This window comes from Scyliorhinus torazame, chromosome 15, assembly GCF_047496885.1.
Source record: "Scyliorhinus torazame isolate Kashiwa2021f chromosome 15, sScyTor2.1, whole genome shotgun sequence".
NCBI classification, from domain to species: Eukaryota; Metazoa; Chordata; class Chondrichthyes; order Carcharhiniformes; family Scyliorhinidae; genus Scyliorhinus; species Scyliorhinus torazame.
In genome coordinates, this window is record NC_092721.1 from 134050603 (window position 1) to 134067923 (window position 17321).

The following is a 17321-nucleotide window of genomic DNA, read 5'->3' on the forward strand; positions in this document are numbered from 1 at the left end:
AATATTAAAATAGACATAGGCACTTCTGAGGAATTATTTCCAACTGCTCCAGTAGCCCCATGAGGTCCTCCCACGCTATGAATAGTAATTTAATTGTGAATCATGCTCTCACAGAATCCCCTACAAACGGGACCTCTGCAAACGGGATGGTCTACACCTGGACCAGAGGGGTACCAATATCCTGGGGGGGAAATTTGCTAATGCTCTTCGGGAGGGTTTAAACTAGTTCAGCAGGGGCTTGGGAACCTGAATTGTAGCTCCAGTATACAGGAGGTTGAGAGTAGTGAGGTCATGAGTAACGTTTCAAAGTTGCAGGAGTGTACCGGCAGGCAGGAAGGTGGTTTAAAGTGTATTGCCTGCAATTCTGGTCGCCGCATTATAGGAAGGATGTGGAAGCATTGGAAAGGGTGCAGAGGAGATTTACCAGAATGTTGCCTGGTATGGAGTGCTCCGGTTTCCTCCCACAGTCCAAAGATGTGCAGGTTAGGTGGATTGGTCATGCTAAATTGAACTTAAGAGAGACCATGGGCTGTGAGGAGTGTGAGGACAGTGAACATTGGAGAACTTTGGTGTAAATTGTGGGGCACATTGGATGGGTAAATTGGGGTAGATTTCAATGCGAGAGTGGTGATGGTGAGTGTGTGTTTTGCTTCCCTTTGTTTGTTGGTGGTTGGCAGGATTGGGAAGGGGAAGTCAGAGGGCTTGGATGGGGACACCACAATACTAGTTAGGAGGACTAGTTAACGGGAGTGAAGTGGGGGGCTGCCAGAAGAAGGCATGGGGGAGGGGGGATTAGATTGGTTCTTTGTTTGTACCCTGCCTGCTTGTGTAGGATGCACCAAAAACAGCGGGCAGGGTACAAAACCCCGAACCTCACACCCTTCTTGTGGAGAGCCACCTTTATCCGATTGTTCCCAGCCCTCCGCTTGGCCAGCTCCGCACCCAGGTCCTGGTAAATCGGCAGCTCACTCCCATCCCAGGTGCATTTCTTGGTCTACCTCGTCCAACTAAAGATCTTCTCTTTATCCAGGAACCGATGCAGCCTCACCACAGTCGCCCTCGGCGGCTCCCCCAACTGCGGCCTCCTCCGCACCCTGTGCGCCCGATCTACCTCGAGGGGCCAGTCGAAGGGCACCTCCCCCATCAGCTTCTCCAGCATGCCCGCCACAAACTTGACGGCCTCCGTTCCCTCAATGCCTTCAGGTATCCCAACAATCCTCAAATTCAGCGTCCTGGAGTTGTTCTCGATGTCCTGCAATTTCTCTCTCAGCCTCTTCTGGCTGATCATCACCATCCCCATTTCCGCCTCCAGCGAGGTCAGTCGATCCTCATGCTCCACCACCAACTCCTCCACCTTCTTAATCACCAGGCCCTGTGCCTCCTGCCTCTGCTCCACTTGCTCTATCGTTCCCTAAGCAGCTCCACCACCTTGGCCAAATCGGCCAAGGCCTCTTTCTTCTGCTGCTGGAATTTGTTATTTAAAAACTCCACCAGCTGCTCCGTCGACCACTGGAGGGCAGCGCTGCCCCCTTGCCCTCTGCCATCTTCACTGTGTCGCACCAAGAAAACTTTCCTGCTCCAACTGCTCTCTCCCATGGACCTTACCATCCGCTAATCCATACACCGACCTCACCAGAGGAGTATTACCTTCCCTCAACACCGCAAACACCTTTTGTTCTCAACTACCACGCCAGTCAGATGGGGAAGGACCGAAAAAAATCCACCTGGAACGGGAGCCACCAAATGTGCGACCACTCACTCCATGGCCGCCACAGGAAGTCCCCATTAACTGGAATGAATTAATGGTTTGGCAAACTGCCATGTTTTTTTCTACTTATGCACATAATGCAATGAGGCAGCCCAATTAGCCATTTAGTTTTAAGGGCCTGAAAAAAGATTCATGCTAGTTTTAAAATGCAACCAAGATCAGCATTTGTTTGTGGCCAATAGTTTGATGGCGCAGATGGAATGTAGAGGAACATTTAATAATAGGCTCTGGAGGCATTGTGAGTGTGTTAACGGACTAAAGGTCTACACAGAAGGGAGGGAATCTCCATCACTAAAGTGCCACATTTGATAGGTGTGGGAAGAAATAATTGAATTATTGATAAATAAAGATTTTGAAAATAATTAGGACGCAACAAGGAAGAATTCCAGAAAGGTTTCAAACTGCCAAGCATTATATTGGCTACACTTGCCAACTTTCACCTCTCAAAATGACTTCAAACACCCCTGAGCAATATTTTAGACCTTGTTGCTATTGGACACATTGTGACTGTCATTAACTAATGCAGTGCTGTCAGAAGAACAATGCCTTAACTAAAGGAACTTCTTGAATGGCAAGGGAGTGGTTATTGAAAGAACTAACTCATAATGACTGTGGTGATGGTGCAGGACCCACATTAGCCATTTCATTCATCAAGATCCTGGTTATATATGTACATTTCAATCCATCCAAACTGTGACACCATTGCCAAACCTAGAACTGTTTTTTCACCTTTCCAATTATACTTCTGGAAAGAAAGACCACAGGAATCATAGGAATTATAGTACAGAAGGTGGCCATTCAGCCCACCTCATTCATCCGAATTAAAAGTAATTAAATGCAGCAATCAACTCAAGTCCCATTTACGTGTCCTTTTCCATATTGTTTTATATGCTTCCTTTTTAAATAGCTTCCCAGTTACTTGTTAAATGATATTATAGTCTCACTCACTGTAGCTTGTTATGGCAAAGGATTTCATATATTAAATAGATTCTTAATAGGAAAAAAAACTCTTCTAGGATTCTCCTTCATTCTTCAGTAATAATTATCAATCTATGCCTCCTGGTACCAATTTGTCAACACGTGAAAGCAATCTTTGTTATCTACCCTCCCAAAAACTCTCATAATTTAATAAGTTTCAGTCATATTCACCTTGACCTCTTCAGTTCCACACGGAAAAAATATTCTTTCAAGCCTTTCTTCATCATTAACAATATTGGTCCAGCAATTGTTTGTGTAGCCATTACAATAATAAAGAACACAGAATTGGATGCAATGTTCCAACTGCAGCATAAAAAATAACCTGTACAAATTCACCATTTACTTCCTTGATTTTACATTAAATCGGCAGAACTTAATGCTCCTTGGGAGTCCAGAAGTTGTATGGTGGGACAAGAAAACTCAGGGTGGAGATCTCATTGCCTTCCTGACTCCCCCAAGTTAAGTCTGGGGAAAGAACAGCCTTCCTGCCTGGAGAATAATAGATGCCCTTAAGTGGCCACTGATGTGTTAAGTGAGTTGGTTCAAAGTTGACTGCAACTGGATGCAGTGAGACTAAAAACAGGCTTCCGACACAGGAGATGGTCCAACATTGTTTTATTGAACTTGCTCATTGCTGTACGTAATCTGCTGTGAGTTGACACTCTATTAATCTAACTGATAACCTCCTACTGGCTTGACCAGACTAGCTCTCTACCACATGGAGATGGTGCTCACTGGCTTGTGCACTCGAACTATCTCAGTAGCTGTGTCCTGTGAGAGAGAGTCTTGATGCCCTATGGGCTTTATAGTGGTGGTGTCCTGTCTGGTGATTGGTTGTTCTGTGTCGTGTGTGTTCATTGGTTATCCTGTGTGTCAATCACTGCCTGTCTGCATCTCATTATATACATGAGTGGATATTATGACATCTCCCCTTTTTAAAATAAATTTTGGAACGTGGCGGTATATATATGCATGACTACGTACAAGTGGTGAATGAATGAACGTTTGTACATGGAAAGGTGTCTATCGTGCAGATACAGAGCAAACTGAACAAAATTTACAAGATTTAAGTCTATAGTTTCAGTCTTTGTGGCGGGTGACAAATTCTTGTCGATCGCCTCAGAGGTGGAGGGGAGGCGCCGGCACCTGGACAGGTGGGATTGCTGCCATTTCAGTGGCCTCGTGGACAGGCAGGATCGCTGCCAGATCGGTGGCCACGTGGGGCGAGATGTCCTGAGGCGGCATGATAACATGCGGAGAAGTGCGGTCGGGTGGTGGGCAGGGAACCTTGCGCAGCGCCCTCCTGTTGCACCGTAGAATGGAGCCATCAGCCATTTGAACAATGAAAGACCTGGGGCAGCCTGTCTGACGACAACAGCTGGGGCTAACCAGCTTCCCTCAGGCAACTGGATGCGAACAACATCTTCTGGAGCCAGCGCAGGCAGATCCGTGGCATGAGCATCATACGTGATCTTCTGCAGCACCGTGAGGTGGTCAAGGTCTGGAACATGGATGGCTGGAACAGTCGTCCTCAGGTTGCGATTCATGAGCAGCTGCGCCGGAGACAAACCAGTCGACAGAGAGGTTGCCCTGTATGCCAACAGCGCCTAGTTGAAATCCGAGGCTGAGTCTGCAGCCTTGCACAGTATGGATCCCTTTTTCGGCCTTCCCGTTTGGTTGCGGGTAATGGGGACTGGATGTGATATGCCTGAAGTGGTAGGATCGTGCAAAGTCGGACCGCTCTTGGCTGTAGAAACATGGACCGTTGTCACTCATTACTGTGAGTGGTATCCCGTGCCTGGCAAACGTCTCTTTGCAGGCTTTGATGACTGACCTGGACGTGAGGTCCGACAGTTTCACCACTTCCGGATAGCTGGAGAAGTAGTTGACCAAGAGCACGTAATCACGCCCATTTGTGTGAAAGGTGGCTATCCCCACCTTGGACCACGGAGAAGTCACGATCCCGTGCTGTTGCAGTGTTTCCTTGGGCTGAGCTGGTTGAAATTTCTGGCATGTTGTGCAGTTGAGGACCGTGTTGGCAATGTTCTGGCTGATGCCAGGCCAGTAAACTGCCTGCCGAGCTCTGCGTCAACATTTCTCGACCCCAAGGTGACCCTCATTGATCTGTCTGAGCACCATGGTTTGCATGCTTTGGGGAATGACGATTCTATCTAGTTTAAGAAGGATCCCCTCAACAACTGCTAACTCGTCCTTAACGTTGAAGAACTGGGGGCACTGCCCCTTTTGCCAGCCATGGGCGAGGTGTTGCATCACGCGCTACAGTAGAGGATCTTCGGCAGTTTCTTCGCGTATTTGGACAACTCGTTCATCAGTCGCTGGGAGGTTGCTGGCACACAACTGTACCTGTGCCTCGATGTGGCGAATGAAGTCGCCCTGTTCACATGGCATGGTGATGGGTCGGGATAGGGCATCCGCGATGATCAGCTCCTTACCCGGTGTGTAGACGAGTTCGAAGTCATATCGGCGGAGACGAAGAAGAATTCGCTGCAGCCGAGGTGTCATATCATTTAAATCCTTCTGGATTATGTGGACTAAAGGCCTGTGGTCTGTTTCCACCGTGAACTTCGGCAGACCGTATACGTAGTCATGAAACTTGACTATTCCTGTCAGGAGACTCAAGCACTCCTTTTCGATCTGGCATACCGTTGTTCGGTCGGAGTCATGGCCCTGGATGCATATGCCACTAGACCCCAGGACGAGGAGTCATCTCATTGGAGGAGCACCGCCCCAATGCCGTCCTGGCTTGCGTCTGTGGATACCTTGGTATCCTTGGTTGGGTCAAAGAACGCCAGTACTGGGGCTGTGGTGAGCTTCGCCGTCGGCTCAAGCCACTCCGCTTGATGTGCGGGAAGCCACTGGAACACTGTCGACTTTTTAACGAGATGCCGGAGGGCCGTGGTGTGGGATTCCATGTTGGGAATGAATTTTCCGAGAAAACCTATCATCCCGAGGAAACGGAGGACCGCCTTTTTGTCCTCAAGGGTCTTCATGGCATTGATTGCCAGCACCTTGTCAGTGTCAGGTTGCACACCCTGCTGTGAAATGTGGTCACCCAGAAACTTGATAGCGGACCACCCAAACGAGCATTTGGCCCTGTTGAGCTGGAGGCCATTTTCATGAATGCTCTGGAAAACCTGTTTGAGGCGAACGATGTGATCCTCGGGCGTCGTGGACCAGATGATCACGTCGTCCACATAGACTCGCACCCCCTCGATGCCCTCCATCATTTGCTCCATTATGCAATGAAATACTTCGGAAGCTGAGATGATACCAAAAGGCATGCCCTTGTAGCAATACCTGACGAACGGAATGTTAAACGTGCACAGCTTCTGACTGGACTCATCCAGCTGTATCTGCCAGAAACCGCGGGAGACGTCCAGCTTGGTAAAGAATTTGGCATGAGCCATCTCACAGGTTAATTCTTCACACTTCGGGATCGGGTAGTGCTCTCGCATTATATTGCGATTCAGGTTTTTGGGATCAATGCAAATGTGGAGTTCACCAGAGGGTTTCTTGACTCACACCATGGAGCTGACCCAGTCTGTTGGTTTCATGACCTTTGATATGATGCACTGGTCTTGGAGCTCGCGTAGCTGCGTTTTCAGACGATCCTTGAGATGAGCCGGCACCCGGCGTGGTGTATGCATGACTGGGGTGGGTGGCATTCGGCTTGAGCAATATCTTGTAGCGATATAGGAGCGTGCCCATCCCATCAAACACATTGTGGTATTGCGCGAGAATGTCGACTATCTCAGCCTGGAGATTCGCCTTGGGCGAGGCAGTCGCCGGTGTTGAGGACATGGCATGGACTCGCTGGACCAGATTTAGGAGTTTGCATGCGCGAGCACTGAGCAGGGATGCCTTGTCAGGCTGGACGATCTCGAATCTTAACGTCGCCTTGATTGCCTTGTGAGATACACCTAGCTGACACGATCCACTGGCAGCTATGGCATTACCATTGTCGTCAAGGAGCTGGCAGGCTGGTGAAAGAATGCTAGGTTGGTCTCGGATGCTGTCGAGGTCTGACTGTGATATGAGGTTTGCAGACGCGCCAGTGTCCAATTTAAATCGGATGCGACACTGGTTGACCGTGATGACAGCACACCACTCGTCGTCAGGATCCACACTCAGGATTGAAAGGCGGTTTGCAGGCGTGGTGGAGACCAGCTCGTGTGTGGTGATGATGCCCACCCGATATGGAGACTCGAGGCAGTCAGCATCGGGATCCGTTGGGCTGTCGGGATCAGAATCCTGCATGCCTTGTTGGACGCAGCGGACACGTCTACGCTGCAGCTGGGATCACTGGCTGTTGCTCGGTGGAGCGGACCTGCAGAAGGCCGCGTAATGCCCAGGTTTTCCACACTGTAGACATCGCCTTCCTTTGGCTGGACATTGCCGCTTTAAATGGGTGGAGCCACAATTTGGACACGTCATGACGCTGACGTCAGTGGGTTCTGTGCGCCATCGCGCATGCGCAGTGCGGTCGGCTGACGTCCGCACATACGCATTAGGGTCTTCAGCCTCATCGTCCACCCGGTCGTGGCGCGCATGCGTAGGGACCCGGGAAAAGCGCGCGAAATGGCCACTCTCCTCGATGCTCAGGCCTTGCATTTTTGCAATGGCCTACACACTTTTTGCCTCGTGGGAGGCCAGTTTTGCAGTTTCTGCCGCCCTGGTGTGGGAGTAGCGATTTCTGGCATGCTCATGGACAACGCACATTTCGATGGCGACGGAGAGGGTCAACTGTTTGATTTTGAGGAGCTGCTCCTGCAGGGAGTAGGACTAGACCCCAAAAACGATCTGATCCCGAATCATGGAATCCGCTGTCGAGTCATAATTACATGACTGCGCTAGGATGCGGAGATGGGTCAAGAAGGACTGAAAAGGTTCATCCTTACCCTGAAGCCTCTGTTGGAAGATGTACCGTTCAAAGCTCTCATTCACCTCAATGTCGCAGTGGCTGTCGGATTTCAGCAGAACTGTCTTGAACTTCGTCTTGTCTTCACCATCGGCAAACGTGAGTGAGTTATAGATGTGGATGGATTGATCCCCCGCAGTCGACAGGAACAGCGCGATCTTTCTGGCTTCCGATGCTGCCTCGAGGTCGGAGGCCTCGATAGGAGGAAATTCTATTTGAAGACTTTTTAGTTGGCGCCGAGGTTGCCGGAGATCCAGAGTTGCGAAGGAGGCTGGATCTTTTCCATGCTGCTGGATGGCTGCTTGCTGGTCGTTGGAGATTCACTCGAGGTAGCTTCGTTAGAATTAATAGCTCCCTTGTACCATGATGTGTTAAGTGAGTTGGTTCAACGTTGACTGCAACTGGATGCAGTGAGAATAGAAACAGGCTTCCGACACAGGAGATGGTCCAACACTGTTTTATTGAACTTGCTCATTGCTGCACAGAATCTGTTGTGGGCTGACACTCTATTAATCTAACTGATAATCTCCTACTGGCTTGACCAGACTAGCTCTCTATCACATGGAGATGGTGCTCACTGGCTTGTGCACTCTAACTATCTCAGTAGCTGTGTCCTGTGAGAGAGAGAGTCTTGATGCCCTGTGGGCTTTATAGTGGTGGTGTCCTGTCTGGTGATTGGTTGTTCTGTGTCATGTATGCTCATTGGTTATCCTGTGTGTCAGTCACTGCCTGTCTGCATCTCATTATATACATGAGTGGATATTATGACAGCCACTTATAGTAAACCCTGGCAGGCATACCTATGGCCTGGTGGGAGGGTTGGGGGTCCTTCCTTCTCAATAATTCTGTGCCCAACAGAGGGACCCACTAGCGGCAAGGGAGGGATCAGTGGCCACGGTGGACTTTCCTCTGGTTCTCCAGGTAACGACTGGCCTGCCTCCAAAACTATTCAATGCAGCCCAATGTTCCTAAAATGCAGAATTCTATTTGCTTTTCATGGCCTTTTCCGCTTGTATTCCCAAATTTAAAATCTCATTTTTCACCAGCCTTAAAAATCTGTCCCTCTTCGTTTAAGAATCTTCCTGTTTGAAGCATACACCATTTGTAGTTTTTCTATTCCTATATGGTAAAGCATTAAAGCATTCTATATACCAGGAAACTACTCCACATTTCTCTGCATAAAACTGAATCGACTGTTATCTACTGGAATTTCTGGGCAGTTTTCTCCAGAGTACAGACACACTTTCAGAAGGTGTTTGACAAAGTCCCGTATAAGAGGTTATTGTGCAAAATTAAAGCACATGGGATTGGGGGAAATGTATTGAGGTGGATAGAAAACTGGTTGACAGAGAGTAAACAAAGAGTAGGGATTAATGGGTTCTTTTCAAATTGGCAGGCAATAACTAGTGGGGTACCTAAGGGATTTGTGCTGGGGCCCCAGCTGTTCACAATATATATATTAATGATTTGCACGAGGGAACAAAATGTAACAGCTCAAAGTTTGCAGATGACACCAAGTTGGGTGGGAGGGTGAACTGTGACGAGGATGCAGGAATCCTACAGCATGATTTGGACAGGTTGGGCAAGTGGGCAAATCAATGGCAGATGTAGTATAATTTGGATAAGTGTGAGGTTATTCCTTTTGGAAGCAAAAACAGGAAATTACTACCTGAATGGTTGTAAATTGGGAGAGGGGAGTGTGCAGCAGGGCCTGGGTGTCCTTGTGCACAGGTCCAAAAGGTAAGCATGCAAGTGCAGCAGGCAGTAAAGAAGGTTAATGGTATGTTGGCCTTCATTGCGAGAGGTTTCGAGTACAGAAGTAGGAATGTGTTGCTGCAATTGTACAGTGCCTTGGTGAGGCCATGCTTGGAGTATTGTGTGCAGTTTTAGTCTCCTTCTCTGAGGAAGGATGTTCTTGCTCTCGAGGGAGTGCAGCAAAGGTTTACCAGACTGATTCCAGGGATGGCGGGACTGTCATATGAGGAGAGATTGACTAGGTTGGGATTGTTCTCACTGGAGTTCAGAAGAATGAGGAGGGATCTCATAGAGATTTATAAAATTCTAACTGGACTAGACAGGGTAGATGCAGGGAAGATGTTACCAATGATAGGTGTGTCCAGAACCAGGGGTCACAGTCTGAGGATTCAGGGTAAACCATTTTGGACAGAGATAAGGAGACATTTCTTCACACAAAGAGTGGCGAGCCTGTGGAATTCATTACCATAGGAAGTAGTTGATGCTAAAACATTGGATATATTCAAGAGGCGGCTAGATATAGCACTTGGGGAGAATGGGATCAAAGGCTATGGGGAGAAAGCAGGATTAGGCTATTGAGTTGGATGATCAGCCATGATCGTGATGAATGGCAGAGCAGGCTTGAAGGGCCAAAAGGCCTCCTCCTGCTCCTATCTTCTATGTATCTATGTACCCCAGAGATGTGATTGGTAAGGACCCGGGCAGTGGAGATTTAGGAGAGGTTGACAAGGAGGTCCCTGTCCAACAGGTACGATGTACTCGCTACCTATGAGAAATGGAAGAGAAAGCATTGGGAGGACAGCCAGAATGCAGACCAAGGCATCATGTTTCAGCAGGATGTCCAGGGGAAAGAGCAGAATATAAATGCGGCAGTAAAAGGAGACTCTATAATTAGGGAGATGGATGGTGTCCACTGCAGCTAAGAAGGAGAATCATGTTGCCTACTCAATGCCACAATAAGGGATATCTCATGGCAGGTGGAAAGGAATTTGGAAAGGGAGAGAGAGGGTTAATCCGGTTGTCGTGCTGCATGTCAAAACAATTGACATAAGTAGGAAAACTCGTGTCGATAGAGTATCAGAAGTTAGGCTATAAATTAAAAAGCAGAACCTCAAGGGTAGTAATCTCTGTTTTCTGCTTGAGCCATGTGTAAGTTGGAATAGGAGCAGACAGCCGTTAAGAATTAACATGGGGCTAAAGGGTTGGTGTGGAAAGAGGATTCCTTATCATGGGACACTGGCACTAATGGAATGGGTTTCAACTGAACCGGGATGGGAAATGTGTCCGAGTGTAAAGGGTAACTAGGGTGGTGGCAAAGGCTTTAAACTAACTAGTCGGACTTAGGAATGAATAGGGTTACAGATCAGGGGCGTCATTCTCCGACCCCCGCCGGGTCGGAGAATCGCCGGGGGCTGCCGTGAATCCCGCCCCCGCCGGTTGCCGAAGTCTCCGGTACCGGATATTCGGCGGGGGCGGGAATCGGGGGATATATACATGGCAAAATGATATATTTACACAGCTTTGTACACTGGCCCTCACCCGTACGTGCCAGTTTCCCCAACCCTTCATGTTATCTCTTGCTCATCCACCCTCCCAGGCAGTCCCCCCTTCCCCCCCCCCCCCTCCCCCCCCCCCCCCCCCCCTCCCAAGACATCCCCCCCCCGCAAGATTGCTGCTGCTGCTGACCGACCTTCCTCTAACGCTCCGCGAGATAGTCTAGGAACGGTTGCCACCGCCTGTAGAACCCCTGCGCAGACCCTCTCAAGGTGAACTTAATCCTCTCCAACTTTATGAACCCAGCCATATCATTTATCCAGGCCTCCAGGCTGGGGGGCTTCGCCTCCTTCCACATTAGCAAGATCCTTCGCCGGGCTACTAAGGACGCAAAGGCCAGAATGCCGGCCTCTTTCGCCTCCTGCACTCCCAGTTCGTCCACTACTCCAAATATTGCTAGCCCCCAGCTTGGCTTGACCCAGACTTTCACCACCTGAGATATTGCTCCCGCCACTCCTCTCCAGAACCCCTCCAGTGCCGGGCATGACCAAAACATATGGACATGGTTCGCCGGGCTCCCTGAGCACCTTCCACATCTGTCCTCTACCCCAAAGAACCTACTCAACCTCGCCCCCATCAAGTGCGCTCTGTGGACCACCTTAAATTGTATCAGGCTGAGCCTGGCACACGAGGAGGAGGAATTAACCCTACCCAGGGCATCAACCCACAGGCCTTCCTCGATCTCCTCCCCCAGCTCCTCCTCCCATTTACCCTTCAACTCTTCTACCAGCGCTTCCCCCTCTTCTTTCAACTCCTGGTGTATTTCCGACACCTTGCCCTCCCCGACCCATACACCCGAGATCACCCTATCTTGAACTTCTTGTGCCGGGAGCAACGGGAAATCCCTCACCTGTCGCCTCACAAAAGCCCTCACCTGCATATATCTAAAGGCATTTCCCGGGGGTGTCCAAAAAGATAGTTAAGCATAAAGGACTAGATCTACCGGCCGTGCCGCGCCAATCGGTTTCCAATCTTACTGGCCTATTCCTGTTGGCGAGTTGAGGATCCTACTGTGGCGAAAAACCAATAACCACCTAAGACCAATCTCCATCCCATTAACGGGAAACCCCCTATCGAATGGCCACCCGTGATCTAACCGCTTCTCCAGCGAGCGGTCACGCGGGTGCCGTTCAGTACACCTATTTAAAAACGTGAAGCTGGCGCAGTAGCTGCGGTGGGGATCCGAGGAGGTAAGTAGCCATCTTCGGAATCGGGCAGTGAGTCTGGGGGTATTGGGGCCACTGCTCCAGTGCACGGGGAGGGGGTTTGAGGGAGCCCCACCCCACACCCTGAGGAGCCGGCCAGAGAGGGACCCAGAAGGGGAGGGTGGGGATGGCCCGAGGCGTACAGGTGTCACTGGTCTTTCAAACAGATGACGGACAGCATGTGCCACAGGAGGCTTCACCTCAACAAGGGGATGATGCAGCACCTGTGCCATGTCCTTGCGGACTGGGCACCACTTGGAGGAGGAAGACACCTGCTCCCGGTGTCAAGGTCACCGCAGCTCTGAACTTCTACACCTCCGGATCATTTCAGGAATCAAGCGGGGGCTTGTGTGGCATATCCCAACCAACAGCCATTGAACGGTACAATGGACTGCTGAAAATGCAGTTCCTCTGCCTGACTGCTCTGGTGGTGCACTGTAGTACACCCCCCGGAGGGTCGCTCACTTTGTGGTGGTCTGTTGTGCCCTCCACTCCCTGGTACAGCAGTGGAGTGATGTGCTGGAGGTGGAGGAGAAAGGACATGAGGCCACCTCTGCGGAGGAGGCAGATGAGGAGGAGCTGGACCAGGATGGGCTGGAGGATGAGCCCAGGGTGGACCGGTGGAACCAGACGGAGAACGGAGAACAAGTGGTGGCAGCGAGGGAACGGCATGCCCGGAAGGCCAGGGAGGCGCTCATCCTCACCCGCTTCACATAGGACCTGGCTTCATCCGTCATCCGTTCCCCTCTCCCCTTCTCACCTCCCAAACCGATCCACCCCACCTTCTACACCATAGTGTCAATGCCCTCGGCGATGCTACTCTGTGAGCGGGCCATGCTCCACAGTGCCTTGTCAATGTCCAGCTGCATTTGGAACACGTTCCTCAGCGACCGGGAAATGCTCAGGAGTCCCTCTTCAATACTCACCTGACACTTGGACATACTCTGCAGTCCCTTGGAAAGGTCCATCTGGATCAAGAACGCGTCCCCCAGCGTCTGGGACATGCTGTTGAGGTGCTCAGCCATAGTCAGCACTGACTGAGCTATGCCTTGGACACCACCACTCTGATGTCATGCTCCAGGCTCTGCACTGCGGTAGCACCCTAGCAGTGTTGGCCTCGGTGTCACGAAACGCTGGCACAATCTCCTGTGCCCTTAGCCTTTGAGACTCCTCCAATCGACTATGGACCACAAGACCATTAGACATAGGAGCAGAATTAGGCCATTCGGCCCATTGAATCTGCTCCGCCATTCAATCATGGCTGATATGTTTCTCATCCCCATTCTCCTGCCTTCTCCCTATAACCCCTGATCCCCTTGTTAATCAAGAACCTATCTCTGTCTAAAAGACACTCAGTGACTTGGCCTCCACAGCCTTCTGTGGCAAAGAGTTCCACAGATTCACCACTCTCTGACTGAAGAAATTCCCCCTCCTCTCAGTATTAAAGGATCATCCCTTCAGTCTGAGGGTGTGCCCTCTTGTTCTAGTTTTTCCTACAAGTGGAAACATCCTCTCCACGTCCACTCTATCCAGGCCTCGCAGTATCCTGTAAGTTTCAATAAGATCCCCCCTCATCCTTCTAAACTCCAACGAGTACAGACCCAGAGTCCTCAACCTTTCCTCATATGACAAGTCCTTCATTCCGGGGGTCATTCTTGTGAACCTCCTCTGGACCCTTTCCAAGGCCAGCACATCCTTCCTTAGATACGGGGCCCAAAACTCTCACAATACTCCAAATGGGGTCTGACCAGAGTCTTACACAGCCTCAGAAGGACCCGCTAGAGTGTCACTGACATCCCCCTCTGAATCTCCCAGCTGCACTTTATCGACTGCATCAGCTCTGGGATAACCTGGTCCAGAGGCTCAGCATCTAACTGGGACTCAGTTGGGTCCTGGGATCCAGCAGAACTTTGTCTGTTGCCTCCCCTGGATGATCCTGCCTCCACCTAATGTGCATCTGCAACTGTGTAGTGCTCACCAGAATGTGCCAAAAGCCTGGCCACGACTTTCGCCGAGCGAGGTGTGTGTCTCTGCGCTGGTGGAAGGTGGGGATGACAGCTGTGATGCGATGATGTTGGCATCCTCGGAGCTCTCCTCCTGTGGCATTAACAAATCACATGTGACAGGTCATCTGGGTGGGGGCTAGTTGATCCTCACCTCCGTGGCGTAGACCATTCTGTCCTCTGCCATCCCCATTACCTCCAGGGCCTGTTCCTCGAAGGGGATGAGGACTCTGAGGTCCGGCATCCCGCCACCCGTCTGGGCCCTCTCCCATTTGTTGCGGGCCTACCTCTCCTGCCGGGACAGCGAGAGAACATTGTAAGCCACACGTTTCATGCATCGTGTGGGGGAGGAGGGTGCGGAGGGGGGGTGGCATGGCAGGGCACAGGAGGGTACACTACTTCTGGGCATGGGTGGGGGGGTGCCGGTGGATGCCAGGGTGTGGTGGGACACATGGCAGCATTGTGCTGAGGGGGGAAAGTAGGGCTAGGCGCAGGGTCCCTATGGGTAGCAGGTGAGATTGACGGCAACTAATCCGTGTGGCCTAGTGAAGGTCATTAAGCTTCTTGCAGCACTGTGTGGTGTCGGTCCTCCTGGTCACAGTCCCCGAGCTGATGGCCCCTGCCACTGCCTCCCAGGCTGCACTGGCTGCCCTGTGGCCGACCCTCCGAACAGGTGTCCCATCTCAACTGTACTGCGTCCATGAGCCTGGCTAGGTCGGGATCTCCAAATCGTGGCACAGGTCTCCTTGGTGGCATGGCTGTGTGCTGTCTGGGGTTTACTCTGCGGGACCGGTTTAAGTGCTGCTCCCCTTTGTTAACAGGAAGCTGCCGAGTGCGGTCCCGGCGAATCAGTTGGCAGGATGGTCATTTGCGGTGTGAAGCCTGTGGGGCCTCGTTAAGTGGCTTAATTAACATTAGATACCGGTGACGGCCTCACCGGGTCAGCTGTCAGGAAATGTCATAATATACAGCAGTATATCATGGTGCAGACACAGACACACACACACTGATGGACATGCAGTGGGACCAATCAGCATACACAACACCGCAGCCAATCACCAGTGAGAGCACACGCACTATAAAGACAGGGGACAGCAGCCAGCTCGGAGCACAGAGCTCACAGCCTGCAACACAGACATTCACCATGTGCTGAGTGCATCACCTGGTTAGGACTAGGCAAGGGTCAACAGTTAAAGCTGGTATTGCATTTACCCACAGTTCAAGTATGTTAATATAGTTAACCTTATAATAAAATAGAGTTGCACCACTTCCAGTGTTGGTGACCTGTTTGTGATCCAGAACACCCAACACATCAGGAAACACTTGGCATTTCCCACCCACTACCACTTTAGAACAAATTTGGTTAGATTGCACCCAAAGTGTGAGGAAATCCTACTAAAAATGAGTTAAAATGTCTGCACAGAAATGCAGTGTCCATAATAAAACAGGAGCTGGAAGTATCATGCATTCAGAGGACTCAGGCACCATAGATCATGGTTGTCATGATATTCAGATAAACACCATGGTGCAAACATACATACACACTGATGGACAGATCCAGGGACCAATCAATACACACACAACATCACAGGCAAGAGCATACACACTATAAAACGGGGAACATGACACTTCCCGCTCATTCCAGCAGGAGACAGCTCAGGGCACAGAGCTCACAGCAAGCAACTCAAACATTCAACATGTGCTGAGTACTTCTCCAAGATAGTGTTAGGGCTAGATCCACAGGTTAGAGGGTAATGAACAAACCACAGTAACCAGTTTACAGATGTTATTATTGTTAGTAATAAAACTGAGTTGTACCATCCGCAACCGTGTTGGTTCGTCTATGTAGCAGAGCACCCAACATGACATAGTACCAGGAGTGGAACCCAGTAATGGTGAGACCTACCTACACATCTTAAGGAATCCGCCATCCTGCGCCATGGACACCATCAGCCCGCCGCAGCCACTCCAAATCGCTGGAAACCTCGGCGTAAACTGGAAGCTGTTTAAACAGCGCTTCCAGTTCTTCCTAGAAGCCACAGAAAGGGAGAATGTTTCGGACACCAGGAAAATCGCCCTCCTCCTCTCCACGGCGGGGCAACACACCATCCACATCTACAACTCCCTGGTGTTCGCGGAAGGTGAGGACAAGACGAAGTACAAGACGGTCCTTCTCAAACTCAAGCAACACTTCAGCGTCGAGGTAAATGAGAGTTTCGAGAGGTACCTCTTCCAGCAGCGCCTGCAGGGTAAGGATGAGCCTTTTCAATCTTTCCTGACACACCTCCGTATCCTCGCGCAGTCCTGCGGTTACGAGGCCACCTCCGATTCCATGATTTGGGACCAGATTGTTTTTGGGGTCACCTCGGGCACCCTACGCCAGCAGCTCCTCAAAATTAAAAGCCTCACCCTAGCCACCGCCATCGAAGCCAGCGTCCTCCATGAAAACGCAACCAGCCGCTACTCCCAATTCCAGGCGTCTGAATCGGCACGGCAGGGGTCCTACGCGGCCGAATCGGCAAGGCAGGGGTCATACGAGGCCGAGCAGGTCCAGGCAATCGAGTTCCTCCCGGCCCGCGGCCCGGACGAGGGCGTCCATTTTGCGTGCTTTCCGCGGCCTCCCGCGCTTGTACGCGCCAAAAGAGACGTTGACGCAGAGGGACGTGACGCGCAGGCGCGCTCTACACAGGACTGAACTGCGCATGCACGATGGCGCAACGAGCGCCATGACGTCACGACGTGCGGCAACTGTGGATCCGCACATTTAAAGCGGCAATGTCCGGCAAAGAACCGACAATGCCTCCGCTGTGGCAAGGTGGGCCACTACGCGACCTGCTGTCGAGCAGCTCAACCTGCCAACGTTCCCCAATTCTGACAGCCTCGCAGGGACGTGCGGACCATTCAGCTTCCGTACTCCGAGTCATACCTGGACGATATACAAACCGGTGATACTGACGACCGGGAAGCCTTCCGTGTTGCGGTCATTGACAGGAACCGGATGTCTCGAAGCAGGACCCACCAGCCGATGCCAGTGAACAGTGTCAATCCGGGTGATGAATCGTGTGCCACCCTAACGGTCAACCGATCACCAATAACATTCCGTTTGGACACTGGTGCCT

The 17321-nt window shown here is 51.0% G+C and overlaps 1 protein-coding gene across 2 annotated transcripts in view; it reads left to right on the plus strand.

Moving 5' to 3' along the window:
- Positions 1 to 17321, plus strand: part of kbtbd3 (kelch repeat and BTB (POZ) domain containing 3) — a 282090-nt gene that overhangs the window by 219711 nt on the left and 45058 nt on the right. The window lies entirely within an intron of this gene.